The sequence below is a fragment of the Erpetoichthys calabaricus genome, chromosome 3, assembly GCF_900747795.2.
Source record: "Erpetoichthys calabaricus chromosome 3, fErpCal1.3, whole genome shotgun sequence".
Classification (NCBI taxonomy): Eukaryota; Metazoa; Chordata; class Cladistia; order Polypteriformes; family Polypteridae; genus Erpetoichthys; species Erpetoichthys calabaricus.
This window is the reverse complement of record NC_041396.2, coordinates 223990662-224013312: the sequence shown is the minus strand read 5'-3', so window position 1 is coordinate 224013312 and position 22651 is coordinate 223990662. Positions and strand designations below refer to the sequence as shown.

Here is a 22651-nt window from a genome sequence, read left to right as displayed (position 1 = left end):
CGCCCTAAAGATTTTTGTGTACCTGAGGTGCAAGATAGAACTACATCTTTAATGACCCTTCAGAGCTGCCGTAATAGATTTTGGATAACTTTTAAAAGGACATGCAGCTACTCAAGATGGAGAGAGAAGAGAGAAGGAAGATGTTCACTCAATTGGCATATGTTTCAGGAAGGCATGTTTTACTGACAAGAACTTGCAAGTTTTATGATGTTACAAAGTTTAACTTAAATCTTCCAGCAGAGTGTTAAGTGCCGATTTAGGATGTGCAAAGTAACTGCTTGCCCAAGAATGGTTTGTTATTACACACATTGTCTCTGATGCAGTTTCCTAGCAACTTTCTGCCTCTTTGATAATCCATATGTGATGTCAGAAGCATGAATTTAGTTGTATAAGCTAAATATTAAACTAAATATTAAGGATAGGGTTAAATTCTATCCTTTGTGGTCATTACTTGAGGATGAAAGCCTACAGTGGAGACATTTTGAGAAGGCAGTTTACAACCTAATTACCAGTGTATCCTTTCTTTCTTGTTTGTCAGTAATTGGAGACAATGCTTACATGCAGCTGAACCGGGGGAAGGGTCATGCCTAAATTGTTTCATTGCTGAATGCTGCCCCCGCACACTGGTCCAGGAGATCTGTCAGTGGCTATAGACTTACAATAAGTGAAGGCATATGTGTTATTCTCTCTCTCTCTCACTCTGCCAGCCATTTTTTCACCCTGAGGAGCGACCATCTCCCTCTGAGTCTCTTCTACTGCTCTGTTCGTGGATGAGGCCAAGTCAACTCAATTTATATTCAAAGCCCATGTGGTAGGAAAGGACAAGCCGGATCAGAGACCAGCATACTAAGACAGAGAGCCACCTGGTATTAAGCATATGGACACAAGATGAACCATTACTAAGGTTATATTGGTGTTTTTGTCACATTAATTTACTCTGCTATTTATGTATTGGTTATAATTAGGAACCTTAAACTAATTTATATATGAATAAAAGTATAACGTGCTCTCCTGCTTGTTTAATGCTGTGTCTTGTTGCCTGAGGTCATAGATATAAAAGGTAGTGTAACAAATAGTTTTAAGACTCTAGCAGGAATTTGGGGCCTTTTATTCTGGTCTATGTAATAAAGAGTATAAATGGGAGAATAGGGTCACCCTAGGACCTTGTCACAACAACACATAGATAAAGCCAGAAAACATTTTTTTAAGGCATAAACCCTTTCAGATCCAATGTAGATGGGCTTGCAAGAGCTTTCTTTGCTCAACTTGCCGTACAGAATCCTGAAATGAAAGAACATCTCTTGTAATACGTCTATCAAATGTTGCAGTGTAGAATGGGAAAGTTAATTCTCCATCTATATATATATATATATATATATATAATTCACTAAGCAGCCGACCATGGCACGCAAGACACAAGACAGAGCCACGCCCACCAACAATTCACTAAGCAGCCGACTATGGCACGCAAGACAGAGCCACGCCCACCAACAATTCACTAAGCAGCCGACCGTGGCACGCCAGACAGAAACCATGGGATACGCATGACAGAACCCCGCCCACCAACTCTGACCCTCCTCCGGCATCATGGGATATGCACAACAGAGCCCCGCCTGCCAACTCTAACCCTCCTCCCAGAATACTACGACAAACTTAACACAGAACAGAAACAAGCTGTTGACACTGTTTTACATGCTGCATACAGCGATTACCATCCCCGACAAACATGCTTCTTCTTAGATGGTCCTGCAGGACCAGGGAAGACCTTTGTCTACAAAACCCTGATTCATACCATCAGAGCTAGGGGAGACATTCCTACAACCGTAGCATCTACAGGAATAGCTCCAACATTGTTACCGGGTGGACAAACTGCACATTCCGTTTTTAAAATACCGTTGAGGCTTGAATACTACTTCCACATGCAACATCAAACCTACCTCGCCACACGCTCAACATCTTCTGCAATCCAAATTGATAATATGGGACGAGGCACCAATGACACATGCATACGCATTCCAGGCAGTTGACAGGTTATTACGTGACCTCATGGGTGACACGCAGCTATTTGGAGGCAAAACAGTACTATTGGGTGGGGATTTCCGACAAATTCTCCCCGTCATTATGCGTGGCTCCCGAGAACTTACTGTTGCCAGTTGCATTAACAAGCAACCTTTGTGGCGTCACATACATGTTCTTACACTGACGACAAATATGAGAGCTCTTCCTGAAGAACAACATTTCGCAAAATGGCTCCTTGATGTTGGAGACGGGACAAACAGAACACCTGTGACATTGCCTTCACATTGTTTTCCTTTTATTTCTGATCCCGTTCAACAACTATATGGCGACATCAACTTCTCAACTGTCACTCTGGAACAACTCAGCACGTGAGTTATATTAAGCGTCACCAACGAAGACTCGCTACACCTTAATGAACAAGTGCTGAAACTTATCCCTGCCGACGAAGTGACTTTCACCATCGTTGACTTCATCGTCACAGACGATCCTGCAGATCAACTTTCATTCCCCGAAGAATTTCTTAATAGTCTTACTCCCACTGGCATGCCTCCGCATAAACTCAAAATTAAAATTGGTTCTGTCATCATGCTTCTCAGAAACCTCCTGCCAGCAAAAGGTCTCTGTAATGGCACTACACTTTCTGTTGCCACATTCACCGCAATGTACTGGAGTGTAAGACTATCGCAGCTGCTACCTCACAAACTGTCCTTATTCCCCGGATATCCCTGACCCCATCAGATTCAAATTTGCCTTTTACTTTTACACGCAGGCAATTTCCTGTTAGATTGGCCTTTGCAATGACAATTAATAAGGCACAGAGACAAACTTTCAAAAAGATATGCCTGTATCTGCCAAAACCAATTTTCAGTCACGGACAATTGTATGTTACTCTCTCCAGAGTTCCATCTTTTCATTCACTTACAGTCGTATCCTCAAACCCACCCCATTTGGACAACACTGTCTTTCAGGAAGTGTTCACCCATCAATAAATAATTATGTGGCCGCGGGTTTAATGGTAGAAATATAAATTACAGTAAAACCTTGATTATCCATCACTCGATTAACCATCAGTCTCCGTTAACCGTCAGAGCAAAAAAAAAAACAAACTGCGCTTGCCAGCGCCTACCTATTACTGTACTAGTACTGTGCTGTATGCTGCAAGCTGTACACATTGGAACAACTCTCCCTTGCGTAGTGTGTATTGTTCTTCCCCAGCACCATGTCTCATGCTGTATTTTGAAATCTCAGTGTCATTTACATACCTTCAGTTTTAATTGTGTTTTGTAGATTTTCTCTTTTGTTATAATTAATCTACTATACATTGTTATGGCTGATAAATATGTGTGTGGTGTTGGAAATGTCACAAAAAATTGAAAATATTAAACATTTACGAAATTTGCGCTTTAGGAAGAACAACAGTGAAAGATATAAAGCATGATGTAGACAAAATTGAAAAACGTCAAAAATGGATGCCACTGACAGTACTATTATTCTGTTGTGACAGGCAGCCGGGTCCCATGCCTGGCTGGGACGCCCTTCTGTATATGTTCTGGGGGAGCAGCTATGGACCTCTCACTACCTCCCCCAGGACGCTTCATGGCAGCCTCCCTGGCTGACGATGGTGCCTCAGTTTCCCGCAGGGTTTCAGGGGAGATGGAGTTCTCCACAACCCTGTGGGTAGCTGGGGTGGCCGCCAGGGGGTGCTGCATGGAGCCAGGAACCCACCTGGACATTTCTGCAGCCCCACCCGGAAGTGCAATTAGCCACAGGTGATCAAGCACCTGGAGCACTTCCGGGTGGGCTATGAAAAGGGCCAGCCTCCACCACTCAGAAGCCAGAATCGGGAGGAAGAGGATGAGGTTGCCTGGGAGGAGTGGTGGTGCCAAGGTGGAGAGAAGAAGTGTTGTTTTGTGTTGTATTAGTGCTTGTGGGACTGTGTTGAGGCTGGAGGGATTATGGGGAAGACGTGCCCTTCAGCTGAAGAAAAATAAAAAGACTTTTTATTTTACACATGCCTCTGCGTAAGTCTGTGCCGGGTCGGGCGCTATATAGCGCCTTTTATACATCTGTATTAATATTAATGTTCTGTATTGTAATTTTCTTTATTAATTCTGTTATATTAATATATTGTGATGTGCAGACAGTTTGTAATGCTCTGCACAGGAGTAGAAAAGTGTGGAATGAATGCTGTAAGTGGTGGGACTGGGTGAAAGGCTTCTTTTCTGTAAGGTGTGGACACACTGCTTAGGAGATGAATAATAGGAGAGGTTGGGAGAAAAAGGAAGGCACAGTGGAAGGAGGTTTTGAGTAGGGAGTCGGGAGACAATAAGCAGTAGTGTTTGTGGTATAGAGAAGAAAAGAGCATAAGTGGAAGGAGATAAATTGATTGGTAGGGAAGGCTTTCTTTTATTGTTTTGGAGTTGTGCTCTTTGACACAAATAACAGAGTATAAGACAGGTCATCTTTTTTATATGGAACAAAGACTTAAGTAAAACGTAAAAAACTCCAGTACTTCAGAGTTGTATTTACTTATTACACTGGTCTTTACAATATTATATGAATTAATTTTGTTAATACTATATTATGTTTTGTTAATATAGTTGTGTTTTGTAAGTGCAGTGGAACCTCAGGTCACGAACGTCTCGGACCACGTACAAATCGGGTTACGACCAAAAAGTTCGCCAAACTTTTGCATCTGTTCACGACCACACACTCGGGTGACAAACAAGCCAGTTTCCCATCCGGTTCGTACGCACTGATGATTTCCTCATGTGTTCAGTCTCTCCCTGTGCATTCCCTGTGTGGCGAGAGAGGGAGAGAGAGAAAGGGCTGGCCACGTAAGGCCGAGAAGGCAGTTAAAGAATGCACCGGGCTTGTTTTTAAAGAGACTGATTCGAGCATTGTTTTAACCTCGTTGTATTTAATGAAGACTTTTTTCCATTGGATTTTAACCTCCACTTCACTTCTGTTTACAGCGATCGGTTCGTAGCATGCATTGTTGCAATGTTACTTTTCTTGGTTGTTTATTAAATTGCGGATTTTTCAAATGTTCATGTTTTCCCTGTGCTCAAAACTCATTAAAAAAAAAAAAAAAGTGTTTACAGCGAGCGGATCATGAGGCTATAGCGTGAATTCTTGCAATGTTACTTTTCTCTGTTCAAGGTTTTCTCAGTGTTATTAAATGTTTTTTACATTTAGTTTACTATTATGCTGTGCATTCTATGGTATAATTAACTATTTTTGTGCTTAAAAATCTTTAAAAAAATATATTTTCATACAGTTCGTACAGTCTGGATTGGATTAATTGTATTTACATACAATCCTATGGGGGAAATTACTTCGGGTCATGACCAAATCAGGTTACGACCAGAGTTTTGGAACGAATTACAGTCGTGACCTGAGGTTCCACTGTAAATATGGTTATTCGCTAATCTACTGTATATCATTTTTGAAGTAGCTGTTCTGTTATATGTCTTTTATCTGTCATAGCCTCGGTCCTGACCCCTGACGGATAACCAAAGTTTTACTGTATTTGTATAATCAATGAGTTTATTCCTTTGATGGACTTGCACCCTGTCCAGGAGATTGTTCCTGTCTTGTGCTTTATGCTTGCTGGGATAAGCTCCCGCCCCCCATGACCTTGCTCAGGATTACGTAGGCTTAGAAAATGGTACATTAATTTCCTGTTTAAACTAACAATTAACTATTGTTTGATTAACTTGCATTAACTTCTCAAATCCTGCATAGTGCCCTTCTCGCTGCAGTTGTACATCACTCAGAGTATTTTTTTAAATAAAATTATGAAATACAGTTTAACTTTAAACAGAAATGTCTGTGATAAATGAAAGCACACCATGTTTGTACAAAAGCAAGTTCAACTTCAAATACACGTAATATATCTTTCAACATTTTCTAACAATATTCAGGAAGAGTTTAAAAGTTTTGTACAAAACTGACATAGCTGTGTCAAGGTCAAGGTTTGAGGTAAATGGTCATGGGTTATGTTAATTGGCATTTTTTTTTAAATTAATTTTATTGTAATCATTCCGTACAAATAGATCAATTTTTACAAAAAATAGGATTGAAAAACAAATCAAACCCCACCCCTGAGAAGGAGAGCATGGCCAAAGGAGTAATACTTAAGGCTTGTAAACATGCCTAAATTATTGAGTTTAATAGGGCAAAAAAGATAAATGGAGAAGGAAATGAAATGCGAAAATAATTGTTTCTTCTTATTCTAAAATATTATTGATTAGATCCTGCCAGGTTTTGAAAAATTTCTGTACAGATCCTCTAACTGAGAATTTGATTTTTTCCAATTTCAAATAATATAAAACATCGGTTTCCCACTAAATTAATTGGCAATTTTTAATTTATGCTGTATAATTGAGTGTGTATGTGCCATGTGATGGCATCAGTTCCCCCACAGTCCTAAACAAGGTAAATGGATTGGAAAATGGGTGGGTGAATGGGTAAAATCTTACAGTTTAGGTTGATTTATTTGTTGAAATGTTTATCAAACACCAACTGTTAGTCTTTATGATAAAAATGTATTTTTTTTCTTGTCATAAGATAAATCTTTTGATAAGAAGACTATATTTCCATCTCATACTGCTTTAGTTTCAACCTTGGGGGTTGCCAACCAGGATCCCAAGATGTTTCGTCGTGTAGTGGGTGCAGCAACGTACTGTACCAGTGCATGCTCCCCAACTTGACTTGACTTGACATTGAACAATTCATCAAAGCACGCACATTGATCCTGTAGGATCTGCAAAGTGACAAGCTGTCTGTCACATGTTGATAGTAAACCGAGACTCTGATGTCATATTCCAACTTAATTACACTGTACTCCCTGATTTTTTTGCTGGTATTGCAAATTGCGCATGTATCACGTTAATTTCTAAGGATGTGCTCAGAGGACGTGTCAAATGAACGCTGGGAATGTGTGGCATCCATGATGCGTACGCGTTCTGAGCATGAAGTATAAACCGGCCCTTATAGTCTCAATCCTTCTGTAATTCTATTAAGAAGTGTGTCTGAAAAATGAATGAGTGAATTAAAATAAATAAAGCAAACAAATTACCACAGCAGATATTTTGCTTAATATGTCTTCATATACTGTACTGATAATAGAGTATATAGAATGAAAGATATAACAGTTAACAAAAATGTAATGTTTACATGTGTACTAAATTCAAAGTCATGTAAATTATAAAACCATGTATTAGTACATTTGTATTCATGTCTTAAAATTGCATTTTTGCTTAACATTGAAGTTTAAATTCTTTATGTCCCTTGATGTGACGATTTTTTGTATGTTTGTCACTTAACCAACAAAATGAATTTTTTTTTTATTGAACTTTTCCAACATTTAAAATAGTTAATCTGTCTTCTTTTAGAATTCTGGATCATTGAAATACAGTCTCCTGTCTTTATTTAGATAGATAGATAGATAGATAGATAGATAGATAGATAGATAGATAGATAGATACTTTATTAATCCCAAGGGGAAATTCACATACTCCAGCAGCAGCATACTGATACAAAAAAACAATATTAAATTAAAGAGTAATAAAAATGCAGGTAAAAACAGACAATAACTTTGAATAATGTTAACGTTTACTGCCCCCGGGTGGAATTGAAGAGTTGCATAGTTTGAGGGAGGAACGATCTCCTCAGTCTGTCAGTGGAGCAGGACAGTGACAGCAGTCTGTCGCTGAAGCTGCTCTTCTGTCTGGAGGTGACACTGTTTAGTGAATGCAGTGGATTTTCCATAATTGATAGGAGCCTGCTGAGCGCCCGTCGCTCTGCCACAGATATCAAGCTGTCCAGCTCCATGCCAACAATAGAGCCTGCCTTCCTCACCAGTTTGTCCAGGCGTGAGGTGTCCTTCTTCTTAATGCTGCCTCCCCAGCACACCACCGCGTAGAAGAGGGCGCTTGCCACAACCGTCTGATAGAACATCTGCAGCATCTTATTGCAGATGTTGAAGGACACCAGCCTTCTAAGGCAGTATAACTGGCTCTGTCATTTCTTACACAGAGCATCAGTATTGGCAGACCAGTCTAATTTATCATCCAGCTGCACTCCCAGGTATTTATAGGTCTGCACCCTCTGCACACAGTCACCTCTGATGATCATGGGTTCCATGAGGGGTCTGGGCCTCCTAAAATCCACCACCAGCTCCTTGGTTTTGCTGGTGTTCAGGTGTAGGTGGTTTTAGTCGCACCATTTAACAAAGCCCTTGATTAGGTCCCTATACTCCTCCTCCTGCCCACTCCTGATGCAACCCACGATAGCAGTGTCGTCAGCGAACTTTTGCACGTGGCAGGACTCTGTGAGTTGTATTGGAAGTCCGATGTATATCGGCTGAACAGGACCGGAGAAAGTACAGTCCCCTGTGGCGCTCCTGTGTTGCTGACCACAATGTCAGACATGCAGTTCCCGAGACGCACATACTGAGGTCTGTCTTTAAGATAGTCCACGATCCATGCCACCAGGTATGAATCTACTCCCATCTCTGTCAGCTTGTCCCTAAGGAGCAGAGGTTGGATTGTGTTGAAGGCGGTAGAGAAGTCTAGAAACATAATTCTTACAGCACCACTGCATCTGTCCAAGTGGGAAAGGGATCGGTGTAGCATATAGATGATGGCATCCTCCGCTCCCACCTTCTCCTGATATGCGAACTGCAGAGGGTCGAGGGCATGTTGAACCTGTGGCCTCAGGTGGTGAAGCAGCAGCCTCTCCATGGTCTTCATCACATGTGACGTCAGAGCAACAGGCAAGAAGTCATTCAGCTCACTAGGACGTGATACCTTTGGGAATGGGGTGATACAAGATGTTTTCCAAAGCCTCAGGACTCTTCCCTGTTCCAGGCTCAGGTTGAAGATGCACTGTAGAGGACCCTCCAGCTCCGATGCACAGACCTTCAGCAGTCGTGGCAATACTCCATCTGGACCCGCTGCTTTGCTGGCACGAAGTCTCCTCAGCTCTTCTCACTTGCGCTGTTGTAATTGTGGGTGGGGATGTCTCTCCTGGGCGGCACGGTGGCGCAGTGGGTAGTGCTGCTGCCTCGCAGTTGGGAGACCTGAGGACCTGGGTTTGCTTCCCGGGTCCTCCCTGCGTGGAGTTTGCATGTTCTCCCCGTGTCTGCGTGGGTTTCCTCCGGGCGCTCCGGTTTCCTCCCACAGTCCAAAGACATGCAGGTTAGGTGGATTGGTGATTCTAAATTGTGTGTGCTTGGTGTGTGGGTGTGTTTGTGTGTGTCCTGCGGTGGGTTGGCACCCTGCCCGGGATTGGTTCCTGCCTTGTGCCCTGTGTTGGCTAGGATTGGCTCCAGCAGACCCCCGTGACCCTGTGTTCGGATTCAGCGGGTTGGAAAATGGATGGATGGATGGATGGATGTCTCTCCTATGCTGGTATCAGCAGAAGGATGTGTGGAGGGTGTAGTACTCCAAGGTGAGAGTGAGAGTGGGTTAGGGTGGTCAAACCTGTTAAAGAAGTTGTTCATTTGGCTTGCTCTCTCTCGATGGAAAATGTGATTTAAATCACAGATACTACAGTGTAACAAGTGACAAATGTCTGTACTGTTATATTAGATATAATATTCTCCTAAAAATAGTACCCAGAGTTGAATCTTCACTGATGACTATACCAGGTGTTTCTTGCATAGAACTACTAAACATATTAGTGGAAAAAAATATTACTTGCTCCAATCTTTCTTTGCATGATTTCTTTGTATGATATGTTTGAGTCATGACTTTTATTATTTAAGTTTTAATCATGAGTATCTTTTCCCCACTAAAAGAATCCATATTGATTGTCTAAAAATCTTATTATTGTGACCAAATACATTACTACAGATATGTAAGACTGCATAACCTAAAAATAGTTTACTGTTTCTCTACTAGAAATTCTAAATAAAGTCTAAGTAACTAGCCTGGCTAAATGAATGTCAATATTTTGGAAGAGTAGAGATGTTTACATTACAGTATATATTTTTTTTAATCATTCAGCTACCAAGAGAAAATATGATGTTTCCCCAACTTACCCAAAACCAAGCCCTAATAAAGGTGAAATAAAAAAAATGTTTACAAGCTTGAGCAAACCAAGGAGAGAGAACCAGCACATATGACATACCCAATAAGCAGAAAATGTAGTAGAAAGTGGGTGATGAGATTGGGGGGAAATCGGAATTGTGATGAGGACCACGGGCCACCCTGCTCTTAACCAGCTGGATTAAAGGTATCATCTCTTGATTGCAGTGCTTGATGGATCATTGATCCTTGATGCTAATAGCTCAAGTAGAATTGGATGAGAGACCACAGAGAAAGAGAATCTGGAGATTTCTTGTGGAAAAACTAATATAATTTTTGTGGCCATCTTGTCCAGAGAGAACAACCTCTGCTTAGCAGTAGAGAGGAAGAGAGAAGAAGAAATGTTTGTGATAAAAAGAAAATGGTAATCGAGGGGACAAAAGAAAGAAAGTTTGAAGTAACAGTCTTTAAAAGGGGTCATACTAGTGAGCAGTCCTAGTACATATGAGATATTAATATTATGATGGGTAAAGATCAAATGCAGATTAATCAAACACTTGTGAATTAGGAAAGTTGCATTTATTTTAAAACCAATTTTTTTTTTCTCTGGGAACAAGCATGACATGCTTTTACAACAACTCATTTCTTTATAGGAGATCCGCAGGGAGTTGTTTTCTGACCCTGTTTAAGGATTTTGTATATATAAGGCATGGTAATTTCTGTTAAATTTGGACTCATCAGACCAGGCAATATTTTTCCTGTCTTCTGTTCTCCAATTTTGGTGAGCTCATGTGAATTGTAGCCTCAGTTGCCTGTTTTTAGCTGACAGGAGTGGCAACCAGTATGATCTCCTGCTGCTGTAGCCCATCTGTTTCCAGGTTCGATCTGGTGTGCATTTAGAGATGCTCCTCTGCATACCTCGTCTGGCACCAACAACCTTGCCATGTTCAAAGTCACATCAGTCACCTTTCTTTCCCATTCTGATGCTCAGTTTGAGCTTTAGCAAGTTGTCTTGACAATGTCTACATGCCTAAATGCATTGCATTGCTACCATGTGATTGTCTGATTAGATATTTGCGTTAACAAGCAGTTGAACAGGTGAATAAAGTGTGTGTGTATGTATGTGTTTATGGATACTTTTATACAGGGCATGAATTTCACAAGATTGTCGGTATACTGCCTTTTTTTAACCGCACAGTTTAATAATGTGGGAAAATCTTGCTTTACTTTTAAAACTAATGAAAGGTTTTCATTATTGCCACTTTTATGCCATATAGAATTAGCTGATAAATAAAAAAACATGATTTATGCAATAATGTAATTAATTAGCTGTCAGTTAATTGATGGAGAGTAGTGATGGGTGGATCGATACTAAAGTATTGATGCTTCAGATCCTGGCCTTTTAATTTAAACATCGATGTTCATAGTAAAAGTACTATATTACATATTTTCAATAACATGCAAGTTTATTAGAAATTATTTTAAAAAATCATTTGATGGTGAGAATATGCTTAAATTAAATGTGTCATATTGTGTAAAACGGGAGCTGCTTTTCCTTCTGCGCTTTTCATCTTCCTTCATTCACACTGGTAAGAAAAGAAGTGGGACTGTGTATGTGAGGCAGTGGCCGTAAGAAAGAGAAATGTTGTTTGTAGTTATTTTACTCCACTAAACAATAATGAAGCAAAATGTGATACTGTACGTTATTGCGGCACCACCACCACCTGGTAAAACACGTGAAAGTCTGTCACGTTGCTGAACATAAGGAGTTACAACAGAGATGATCAGATGAGTACATAGACACTCGGGCTTAAAAGCCTAGCATAGTTGCCAGAGGGCTGCAGACTACTCTTAAAGATGTCTTTCTGACAGGCAGGCAGTACCCAGGTAATATATAGTAAACTGATGTTTTTAGGGAAGTGTATATTGCATTTATAGCTTGATGAATACAGCAGGTGTACTTAGAACACATTTTCAGACTTTATATATTATGTCAATTTAAAACAAAAATATTACAGGTATTAGCATTACTTCCCAATCCCTTGTGTTAGATCTGAGCATTACTCGGTCTGTAAGAACTGTGTTAGAAGCGGTAATAAGGAACATTAATGTTACAAGTGTGTCTTCTCCTTGCATCTGTAGGCGTGTCTGGTAACAATGGAGTCTCGTAAAACATGATTTTCAGCAGTCCAGGTTTTACATGCTCTTGACAGTGATACGAGCAGTGATGTTGAGGAACCTGTCATCAGAAGTGATGACGATGTAAATCTGTCTTCATGCAGTGAAATTAAAATGAATAGTGAAACTGAAAGTGAGTCTGCTGAATCTGAAACTAACGCTTGCACAGCATTTTCCTCATTATTATACTTTTTACACTTTTGACTGTGTACTTTGTGTTTTACACATTTTACAGAAAAAAAATGTAATTTTTTGATACAAAATTGTAATGCTTTTTACATGTTCTTGTTTTCCAAGAAAAAATATAACGTTAAGGCTTGATGTTCCTCAAATCATTTGCAAGTACTGACCATCTTTTTAATAATTTCTGTTAATAAGCTAGCAAAGGTTTAAATTTTCTTTATTTATTATGGCTAATTTAGAAAAAATAAATATAAATAAATGATTACTCGATAGCTTTACTTCCCATTAATTTAATTTGTTGTTGTTCCACAGATCATTTGCAGGAACTGACCATGTCTAATTTCTGTTAATAAACAAGCAAAGAAGTCTGATCTTTGGCACTATATGTAATAGTCTACTAATGCAAAGTCTTTACAATCTGACTTTTTGATTTTCAAACATACTGTAAGTTTTTACAGAAGACTAACCATTCTTGCAAGATGACACTCTGTCTGCATCAGTATTGGTATCAGTATCGGTATCTGCAGTACTGCCCTCAGTATCACCCATCAGATCAAAAAGAAAATAACCAGTTTTGCCCATCATTAGTGGAGAGATTATTCACTTATTAATACAATGCCAAGCACAACCATGATAAAGAAATGGAAGCTTTATATTTATCTACATATTGTTAGGTATATAGTTAAATAGTTGTCTGTCCAACTATGATTTTTTTTTTTTAACTGGTGTATTCAGTATCCAGCATCGGGAGCAAAACTAGATTCAACTTTGGATGGGGCGCCAACCTCACACACATCCACACTCCATTCCTAAATAAAATTTATATAGTTAGTGTTTCTAAACTATAACTTTGGCCAGACATTTGCTTTGAAGCACAGTGCAAATCTCTCTGATTATAGGACATTTAGTATGTCAACAGAAACACATAATTGTGATCCTGAAAGGACATACTTACGTATTTCCGGAAACTGTGAAGTTAGTATATATTGTCGCTTTTTTTTTTTTCGTTAAACCAAGGTAGTGATTATTAGTATAACAAATGAAGGGTGCATAAAGCACATGAGACACATTATCTGCATGGTACCGGAGCAAATGTGATTCTGCCTTCAATTACTAGCTAATTTCGGCATTTACGGTCGGCCCTAGTTAATGACTAATTCTGCAACACACCCATATCAATAACAGCAAAGTCTGGTCACTTATGTGAGGTAGCTGGAAAACACAAGAACAAAAAGAATTGTATAGGAATTCCAAATGAATAATCTTTAATTAATAAGTTTGATCTCACAAAGGAAGTCTTAAATTTTGGGTAAATCTAAAAAGTATCAAAAATTTGGAAACTGTAAGCATCAGGTGTGATATTTTTCATTTGAATTAATTAGACTTTTTCATAAAATATTATGAGTCATAATTGTTTATCAGCTAATATCTACTCCATGTGGTAATATACGTATAAATCTCACAACACCAAATGTCGCAAACCCGATATGAAAAGTGTATTGTTAGAAAAAGAGTTTGTAAATGAAAACGTCCAGAATTTTCTTGGTGTTCAGTAATTCATAGACAATGATATAATGTTTGAAGTTTTACTTTTTTGTGTTAATTATAAGCGGTATTTATTGTTTAGTTACTGGAGTGAAAATGTCCGTAAATTATTTTGATTTGTGCACGTGTTAAGATAAATCAGATAGTCCATGATGATCATATAATTTTTTATTCACCCTATACTGAAATTTCCGCAACCAAATAAAATCCCCCTATTATTTCTTACATTGGAGGGAAATCCTACTGCCTGTTACACATGAAGTCCTGATACAATACTATGCAAAAGTCTTAGTCAATTTAGATACTTCACAGAAATATTTATCTTAGATGGTTATTTTGTAGATTAAGTCTTTTGTAGTGAAAATAAGCTGATTTATATTGGTAGTGAATCAATTAGAGCATCACATCTTGAGGGCCATGTAATAAGTTATGTGTGCATACAGTATGTATATTATGTTATGTGTACAGTATATACAAAGCTTTTATTATTCCATTAAGAGGTATGTGATCACACAAATTTGCATCTGCTCAATTCATAAATCAGATTTTAATGTTGTATATGTGATTGTCTCATACTGTGATTTACAGAACGTTTATACAGCAGAGAACATTAAAAGATGGTAAATATGAATCTTATGATTGTGTCTTATACTATTATTAAAAGGTTTTTCAAACTCTGGTTCATTGTAAAAATTTATTGGACTACAATGTAAGTTGAAAGCTTCTGTAAGTGTGTCAAATAAATGTTTTTACAAGGTTGCAAATGTATTTACCTATGATTTAACATTATATTTTTAATGTCATTGTATGAAAAACAGTATGGAGGGGCAAACAAGGAAGGGCGCAAAGGAGATAAAAGAAGAAATGCATATTTGGGTGAGAATAAAATACAAATCTTGCTATGGGGGTGTTTAGTTCAAGGTATGTACTGTATATTTGAGGTGTGATAATTATAAAAAAAATGAAAAATGATTCTAACACATTCTCATATTTTTGGGGCCTTTAACTGACTTTGTGTAACTATATTATAAATAGACAGCGACAAACAGATCTATTTCAACAGCTGAAGAATCAATGCAGTGGTAGATTCTACTAAAAATTATAAACATGTAATGAATACTTGTTTCCTTCATACTGAAAAAATGTCTTAATTACCCTATATTTAAACTGGAAAAACAAGTATTTATATTGTATTGTTTTAAGCCTTTCTCTTACTGCTAAATAGAGTCACCATTTAGCTCTAGACCATTTAAGTAAATTCAGTAAATGGGTAGATGAATAAATTATTAAAGTACAGTAATCCCTCCTCCATCGCGGGGGTTGCGTTCCAGAGCCACCCGCGAAATAAGAAAATCCGCGAAGTAGAAACCATATGTTTATATGGTTATTTTTATATTGTCATGCTTGGGTCACAGATTTGCGCAGAAACACAGGAGGTTGTAGAGAGACAGGAACGTTATTCAAACACTGCAAACAAACATTTGTCTCTTTTTCAAAAGTTTAAACTCTGCTCCATGACAAGACAGAGATGACAGTTCTGTCTCACAATTAAAAGAATGCAAACATATCTTCCTCTTCAAAGGAGTGCAGGAGCAGATGTCAGAGAGATAGAGAAGAGCAAACAAATCAATAGGGCTGTTTGGCTTTTAAGTATGCGAAGCACCGCGGCACAAAGCTGTTGAAGGCGGCAGCTCACACCCCCTCCGTCAGGAGCAGAGAGAGAGAGAGAGACAGAGTTTGTTTTTCAATCAAAAATCAATACGTGCCCTTCAAGCTTTTAAGTATGCGAAGCACCGTGCAGCATGTCGTTTCAGGAAGCAGCTGCACAAAAGATAGCAACGTGAAGATAATCTTTCAGCATTTTTAGACGAGCGTCCGTATCGTCTAGGTGTGCGAACAGCCCCCCTGCTCAATCCCCCTACGTCAGGATCAGAGAAAGTCAGCGCAAGAGAGAGAGAAAAGTAAGCTGGATAGCTTCTCAGCCATCTGCCAATAGCGTCCCTTGTATGAAATCAACTGGGCAAACCAACTGAGGAAGCATGTACCAGAAATTAAAAGACCCATTGTCCGCAGAAATCCGCGAACCAGCAAAAAATCCGCGATATATATTTAAATATGCTTACATATAAAATCCGCAATGGAGTGAAGCCGCGAAAGGCGAAGCGCGATATAGCGAGGGATCACTGTAGTACTACATACATAGTTGGTGATTTTTTTCCCTCCTAAATACCTAGGAGAGTTTTTAAATGTTGTTCTGTAGTCTTCTAGAGTATTTATGCTGACAATAGTAGTAACTATTGATTCATTAGATTTACTTTGTGTAATGTATGTTTAGAGCTAGAGATTTTTTCAGATTTGCTTGATATTTGTTTAAGTCTCAGCCTGACAACTCACCCATGTTGAGTGGACTTCCTGCAGATGTTTCACTTTCCTCATACATCTCAAAGAACTCACTCCTAAACTGCCCACAATACTGCTGGAACAGTCAGTGGTAAACAATAACCATGTAATGTAAAAAAACAAGTTAAAAAAATGAATGGATGTAATGCTTATGTTTACATTTAGTACTGAGTATGTGTATTCAAAATATATATTTTTATATTCTGTATTTTAAACTTACCGTAGATACTCCCGTATTAGTCGATCTCGCAGATAAGTCGAGTGTATTTTTAGGCTGAAAATTACAGAATTTGTTATGACCCGCGTATAAGTCGAGGGTAAAACTTGACAGCTTGCGACAATTAACACTATGTACCGGCCGACAGGCACGTGCGATTGCAGCTGCTAGATGCTGGCTTGCTCCGGCGACCTTTAGCACTATGTACCAGCCAACAGGCACGCGCGATCGTATCCGCTATATGCCGGCTTGCTCCCACGACCTTTAACACTATTTACCAGCCGACAGGCACACGCGATGGCAGCCTCTAGATGGCACGGGAGACCATGGGAAATGGCAGATGACCGGTGACTTAACACAGTGAAGCGTTGAGTGTACAATGTCATTACTGAAATTGTATGGACAATTGTGTTGCCCCATGGATAAGTCGACCCTGTTTTTTTGAATGAATTTTAAGGCATAAATTTTTCGACTTTCCACGGTACATTCTACCTTACCTTTTTATAATTATATATAACATTTTAAAGCTTAGATTTATATATATTTAGCTCAGAGAATTACTGGCACTCAGTTACCATCACTGGAAGATATCTTCATTACCTGCTGCAGCAGAAAAGCAAAGAACATCTGTAGAGGTCCAACCCACCCTGGCCATAGCATTTTCACCCCTCTGCCCTGCATGCCTGCACTACCAGGCTGAAGAAAAGCTTTTACCCCAAAGCATTCTGCCTATTAAATGCTCAGCGATCACTGTGTCTTCCTATAACAAAAGATTCTCTGATTGAACTGAACTTCTACATTAATCCACACTTAGTTACACACTTATACATGACCCATGTGGAACTCATGACCATTACATTGACTGTAATCCTTACTAGGACTTCATTTATTATTTATTTATGCATATATATTTACTTATGCATTTATTATAAGTAAATATTTGCACTGCGTACCAGCACCTTACTTTTATTCTGTGTACATTTGGAATTGCCAATAGTAACTATGCATCTCATAGTTTAATGTTTACTTTTAAAATTGTGCATTTTGTAGTTAAATGTCTACTCTTATATACCTTTACATACTTTACATATTTTTTATATATTTTCTTATTTTTATCTAAGATATTTATACGCTTTCTCCAAACGATATTTCATTAAATTGTACAGTGACAATAAAGGTATCTCAGTCTTGATCTTGGTTTGTATTTTATCCATCACTAGACATATGATAGTTTATAACTATCTATAACTCTCACTAAATCTCTCAGTATCCACAGTCTGGCAAGAGCTAAAGTGAGGGATTATTATAGAGGGTACCTATAACTAAAAGGGAAACTTCATTCTTTCTACCTTGGCAATCATTTGGTATGAGTCAGGTCAGGTTGGGGAGCTTGCACTGGTACAGTGTGTTGACACACCAACCACATGACGAAATAGTTCAGGATCCTGGTTGGCAACCCACCAGGCAGACATGCGGTCTAGTCCCACCCTCTGGAAATGACCATCTATCTGCCGCAGCTAGGTGTTATGTTGGCATCCCGTTGCCCTGCTCCAGTTGTTCAGGTGCTCAACAAGGAGGATCCTGTGAGCCGGATCACCCTCGGGGAATTGCACCACATTGCCATAGTGCCTGAAACTGAGTAATATCAGTGAGATTGGGTGGTTCACAGCTAATTGGAGGATCAGCCTCAAGAACCATGGACCCAGAGATATCCAATGTCCTAGCTGGAGGATTAGCTTTAAAGAGCTGCTTAAAGTAGCTAGCCCAGCTGGTCACAACTGCAGTTTAATCTGTAAGGACCGTTCCAGTAGCCACCCAGACTGTGACTCTCTGAGGAACAGATTTGGATGTGCATAATCCTTTGATTCCACTGTGAGCAGGACTTGGGTCACTAGACCATAGATGGTGTGTCACTTGTGCACAGATTTCTCTAACAAATACCTCCTTATCTGCCCTCGGAATCTTCACAACTATCCTTCTCAGTTCCCGGTACCTACCGGAGTTGCTCTCCATGATTTCCAAGATGCCCTGTGAGATGGAACACTGGTAACATCAACATAACCCACAGTAGTCTTCAGGGTCTTGTCATGGAAGGTCTCCCACATCACATTAGGATCAGCAGTAATTTGATATGGGCAAACAGGTTAAATATCCTTAGACCCTTTTACTATATTTCTCATTCTAGTAGCCTTGTAAAATTTCCTTCTGTAGTTTCCTTAACATTTATTTGGCTGTTATCTAGCAGTTTCTATGCTGTTAAATAACCTTAAATTTCAGAGTATTATACAGGTAATTAGTTATATTTTTAACCATGTTAATAAATTATTAACAAGTACCACTGGATTTAAGTCAATTTACTATAATATTCTCAAACCTGTTTAATCCAATTCAACATGGGACCGGGGACCATAACCTATCTAAGCAGATTAGGCACAAGGCAGTAACCAGCCCTGGAAGGGGTGTGAGGTGATAACAGGTTTCACTCATGGTCACACCCACCCATATTCACACCTGCACAGGGCCAGTTAACCTAATCATGAATATCAGTTATAAGGCAGGAATATAGGACTACGTGTTCCAGGTTTTATTACATTTGCCTTTATAGTAGTGAGTAGTCTTGATGTTATCGTAGATTTCACATTGTATTTTTGAATATCATGCATAACTTTTTTTTTTTTGGTCAAATTTTTATTGGAAAAGATAAATGAATTGCAAAAAGAAAGTGTATTCAACTAAAAGATTAAAACACTATCCTCCCCAGTCTACCTGTGAGGAACAGTAATATGCTAATGAAAGAAAGTGGCCTGCATGACAAATCAAGGAGGACAGCATTTACAACCAGACTCAGAAAGAAAAATCAGCAAGAAGGATGAGATCCTGATGTTACTGACCACCAGACATCCAGTCACCAACGATATTGGCAATTAAAAGCCATTACACAATGTTGGAACAGGACACTAAATTGATCCTCAGTGTAAAAAGCTCAAGAAGGATCGGGTTATAGAGAAAGGATTTCCAAAAATCAATGGAAGAATAAAGAGTGGCTTTCCAGACAGAAGCCAGCTCTATCTTTGTGGCAGTGGAACCAAGGAGAGTAGTCTCTGCTGGATTACAGTAAGAGAGAACATGGAAATGTCCAGGGGAAGAAAGAGGTCGGGAGAGAGTAGAATCTGGACAGAGTATCAATAAGAAAAATAAATAACTGAACAAGAAGTGACAGAGGGATAGTCCCAAAATATGTGAAGGAGGTTCTGAGAATGTTTAGGCTGCAGAGATGAAAGAGGTCATCAGTATATAAATCCATTGCAATCCAGTTTCTACTGTGAAGTGGAGTCTTTGTCCAGTCTGCAATTTGATTTTTATTTATTTATTTTTTTTTTGTATTTTCTCTTACACGTCTAAGGGTAATAATGCTGTGTCTCATTTAAATTGTTAATTATCGTTTTCTTGCCATTATCACTGGAATATTGTCCAAGTAGTAGCATAGTCTTTTCCAACTCTGCTTTAAGTAATCAACAGAAGCTGGGACACCTGTGCAGATTATGTACTTCAACTTGCAAGGCTTAATTCACTTTAATTGCTACAGAACACCTGTAGGTTGTAACCAATTAGTTGTTCCATGAATAAGGTCCATTTGTAATATTCTGAAATCTCCTTTTTTCAGTTTTTGCTAACTTAACATTTAAACCTCTAGCAGTTTACTGTTTACCTTTTTGCCATTTTAGGTCATTCATTGCGTTTCAACCAATTAAATTTGAAGAGAAACTGGAAACAGTGAGGTGTTCAAAGACTTTTAACCGGTAGTGTAGTTAATTGGAGGTAACTGTAAACGGCAACAATTACAGATGTCAGTGCCAAGCTTCTTGAATACATTTTTCATGGAGATGGAGGAAGGAAGAGGGATGCAGTGACAATGATGGTTTAAAGGGAGAAAAGCAGGTTTATCTCAGTATATTTTTGTATCCTGTGTCACACATATGCAGTTGGGGAGATAATGGTCTATCAGCTGGTAATTCCACTTTGAGTTGAGGGTTGGCACAGTCTCTCACCTGTGCTTTCCATTTGCCCTCAGACCAGTAGATTGATGGCGTGAGGAACAGTGACATCACTTCAAGTTCTGACTACTTAAGCCCACCCTGTCCTTTGGGGCCACCTTAAATAGGACGCCACCACCTAACAGATCATCCTGTCGCCTCGCGTTTACGAAGATGTTATATCACGTTGCTAGATGTTATTTTTTCTTGGAATTTTTGCTTCTTCAGTCATTCAGTTACACAGGGTTCACCATTTGGTGCCTCAACACTTTATCGTTCTCTGCCTCTTGTCTTGCATTGGCAGTAGTGTCAGCCCTATATGAACAACTACAAGCTCTAAGGGATAAGGTTGCAAATTTTGTGGAATCGGAACTCCAACAAATGGCCATGGGGGCTCTACAGGGAAAAAATGGTATTTGGGCCATCCAGGGTACTTGTACCATTTCATCCAAAGGAGGATAGCAAAGCAATCTCCTTAATCTTTGAAAGGACTGCTACCGAAAATCATTAGGAACACATATAATCCCCCCTATTCCTGATGGAGGAGGCACAGAGGGCCTGATATGACCTTGACGAGCAAGCTGCCTGGGACTGTTCTTGTCTGAAGGCAGAGATCCTTTCCAGGTATGGCATTGCCATCTACCAACAGGAGAGACAATTCTGGGAGTTGCAGTTTGACTCAGAGTGGTTAACACAGTCCCAAGGTTAAAACCAGAGGCAAATAGCATGGAAAAGGCAGTGGAGATAGCTGCTTACTGTTATTTAGTCAACTCTCTCCCTGAGATTCTTGCCCAATAGGACTTGCAGTAATTCTGGAAGAACATGGACACTCTAATTGAGACCCAGGACAGTACAGTGCAGAGAGGTTGGAGAATCCTGAAGACCGCTGTTAACCTCGGACAGGATATGCCCACAGAACCAACTCGTTGTGAGTTTGAACATGGAGTTTGTTTGAAAGAAACTCTCTTCTGGGTTGTTTTAAATACAGAGAGATCAGGCACATTATTCCCATTTGTCCACAAATTGACAACACTATAGACAGTGAATGGGCACAGCGAGGAAGGTTTGTGGTTTGGCATTTGCTAAAACCCTCTCTCCCTCCTGTATACATGTATAGTTACAATAAATGGGTTTGAGGTGACAACATTAATAGACTCTGAGCAACATTTCCGTTGTTGCTTGCTGCTATGCACTTTTACATCATGGGGGCTCCAGTAAGACCAGCCTTACTGTATCAGTGGGGAAACCAATTGGCATAGGTCCGCCATGTGTGCCATTTCTTTTTAAAGGGAAATTCTAATCTAGACAGTGGCTGTTATCCACAACGTGTCATGCCCAGTCATACTCTGAGGGGATTGGTCTTAAAGGAGAAGCGGACAAGTAACAACTTGTTAAATCAGTGGGCATGGCAGTAGATGGGGGGGGAAGCCCTATCTTAAGTTGCCTCCATGTCATGTTTACTTCCTGCTCGAGAGTGAGATGATGTGGCCACTCAGTATGAGGTTTGTGACATCCTGCCATCTTACCTCGATGCTTACGTAGAGGCATTGGAGGAGTCATTATGGTTGGAAGCTCAGCACAGGAAAGTCATGATATATCCTCTTGTCGACCTTCATTTTTAATCATGGCATTTACTGGCATAATTTAAAAGGAAACAGTGGAATGGTGATTTGCAAATAATGCATTTATCCTTGTTGATGGTCAAAGAAATGCTCATCCCAGGCCACAGGGGCCACTTTTTGTACCAAGTAACAGTCTGTTATGTTGAGTAGCTGAACATGAGAGAGAGGTGTGGACATTGTTGCTAGTGCTGAAAGCTATCTGGCAACAGGTCTGAGAGTTAGCTCACGTCCACCTCCGAGGGGCCTATCTGGGCTTCGACAAATCCTTGAGAGAATTAAACTCCGATTTTATTGGCCAAGAATCAATGAGGAAGGCTGCAGTTTTTGTAGTTCCTGCTCGGAATGTCACCTGTGTTATATTCCTCTTGGGGGCTGCGTTCCTCTTGTTTCCTTGCCTTTAAATGTAATTCCATTCGA

At 39.5% G+C, this 22651-nt stretch overlaps 1 protein-coding gene across 2 annotated transcripts in view; it reads left to right on the top strand.

The window, feature by feature from the left end:
- Nucleotides 1-22651, top strand: part of fbxl4 (F-box and leucine-rich repeat protein 4) — a 95979-nt gene that overhangs the window by 9663 nt on the left and 63665 nt on the right. Inside the window, exon 1 of one of the 2 annotated variants that reach the window (XM_028797846.2) lies at nucleotides 14651-14882. The exons of the other annotated variant lie outside the window; for it this stretch is intronic. The gene's annotated coding sequence lies outside the window, so the exon portion shown is untranslated. Of the gene's footprint in view, nucleotides 1-14650; nucleotides 14883-22651 lie in introns of those variants that run through there. 2 annotated transcript variants of the gene reach the window in all.